The sequence below is a fragment of the Rhinopithecus roxellana genome, chromosome 15, assembly GCF_007565055.1.
Source record: "Rhinopithecus roxellana isolate Shanxi Qingling chromosome 15, ASM756505v1, whole genome shotgun sequence".
In the NCBI taxonomy this organism is placed as follows: domain Eukaryota; kingdom Metazoa; phylum Chordata; class Mammalia; order Primates; family Cercopithecidae; genus Rhinopithecus; species Rhinopithecus roxellana.
The window spans coordinates 12,107,721-12,109,732 of NC_044563.1; positions in this window are offsets into that span (position 1 = coordinate 12,107,721).

The window sequence follows — 2,012 nt, forward strand, 5'->3', positions numbered from 1 at the left end:
CAGGCTCAAGTGATCCTTCCACCTCAGCCTCTCTAGTAGCTGCGACTACCTACAGGCACCCATCACCACTCTCAGCTAATTTTTGTTTTGCTAGAGATGGGCGTCTTACTATGTTCCCTGGCTGGTCTTGAACTCCCGGCCTCACACACCACCACCCCACACAACCCCACCCCATCCCCAACCTTGATCTCCCAAAGTGCTGGGATTACAGGTGTGAGCCAAATCCAGCCAGAAATGTTTATTCTGAATGAGATTTTACAAGGAACTGCAACATAGAAAACAGCTGTGCATGGCCAGAGGCAGTGGGCAGGCCCTTGCTTCTTGGGTCCTGGGCTGTGAGGTGCTGTGTGGGTGGGACCCAGGACAGATTGCCCTGAAGGCCTCAGTCCAGGGGCTCTGGGGGCTGGGTGGCAATGCCCCTCCTTTGCCCCAGGCCAGCCTCCGAAGAGGGGACTTCTCCCCCAGGGTCCTGGCCAGCTAGGGAGCTGGGGAGGAGGCAAGGGCGGGGGCTAGCCCTCCAGGTGGGCGGCCACATCTCTGACCACATCCTCTGGCCCTCCCTGAACCCCCATCACAGCTCAGAGATGACCCCCCAACCTGTAGAACCAAAACCAGGGCTATGAACTCTGTGGCAGACACCTGCCCTCGGCCCCTCTTTCAAGCCTCAGATCAGCAGGCACTTCCTGGGGCAGCCCCAGGGGGTTCACAGCCCCTCTGTCACCCCACAGAGTCCTGCAGGTGGAGTGCTTAGGGAAGGAGAGCAGGCGGCCGGGCAGCACTTCCCTTCTGGCCCTCCCTGTGCCACTCAGGGGCACTGCTATGTTCTGTGCCTTCTCTAATGCGCTCGCAGCTTGAACAAAAATGCTCCACCTCTCTTGGGTGACCCCTGCCCCAAGCTTTCAGGACCCCAGGCTGGAGTGACAGCTCTTAACCTTTAATGTGGGTCTCTCAGCCCTGAGTACAGCTGCAGTCTAAGGATGGGGTTGGGGGGATCTACCATTTTTTCCTTTTAGTGTGTACTTTGGATTAGTAACCTGATGGAAAGCACGCTGGAGTTGGATGGCTGGGTTTGAATCCACTTCTACCACTTTTGTTATTTCGGCGGTCCTCAGTCTTGGACTCTCCCTCTGTGAAATGGGGGAACGTGAACTTCCTCAGATTGTGAGGGCACAGCTCCACCTGGCACAGGGTAAATCCCCACAGGTGGCGGCTGAGTGGCGCAGGGAGGGCCGGTCAGCCCTGCAGCAATTGAAGCATCCACTGGCACTTCAAGTACTGGTCATAGGACCAGACGCCACCACACCGGCTAGGCGCAGAGCACGCACCTGGGTCCCTGAGACCCTCAGGGCCGTTTCTGTCCTGCCTTCTTCTGCCAGAGGGGCTAGGGCAGCCTGCACCCATGGCACCTCAAGTCTGCACCCTTTTATGAAGGGTCACTAATGGGTCACCCTTCCCTCTGCTGGTATAAACAGTCCCCCATCTGTGACATCACCTGGGCCTGACTGGCCCCACCCTTAGTTGCATGTTTGTCATGGGCTATCTGCTTTGTCTTCAGAGGCCCAGCCTCCCTGTATGTAAACCGCCCTTGGGGCTAGCAAGCAGCCAGGCTGGCTCCAGAGCTCAGAAGCCCTTGTTCACTTGACGCCACGCAGTGCCGAGGGCCCCGCAGGTGCCCACTCATCCGTCTGTGGCTGAGGGGTGCCAGGCTAGGCCTCAGTTATCAACATCTTCCCAACTGCTTTCCCCCTCCCACCCCAAGTGAACTCCTGCTCAGCTCCCACCTCGCACAGGGAAGGGGGCATCATCCCCTGGAAACCGTTTTCCCTACAGGCCTGGCCCTCTTAGTAGCAGGGGGCAGCTACTGCCCAGCAGAGCAGGACTGGGCAGGGCTGGTCACCTTGTCCTGGCAGCCTTGCCACTCTGTCCCTGCTGGCACCGCCCCCGCAGACACCAGGGGAGGACAACCCAGGACTGCTGCCCCTGGAAAAGACAAGGAAGCACCCGAAGCTTCG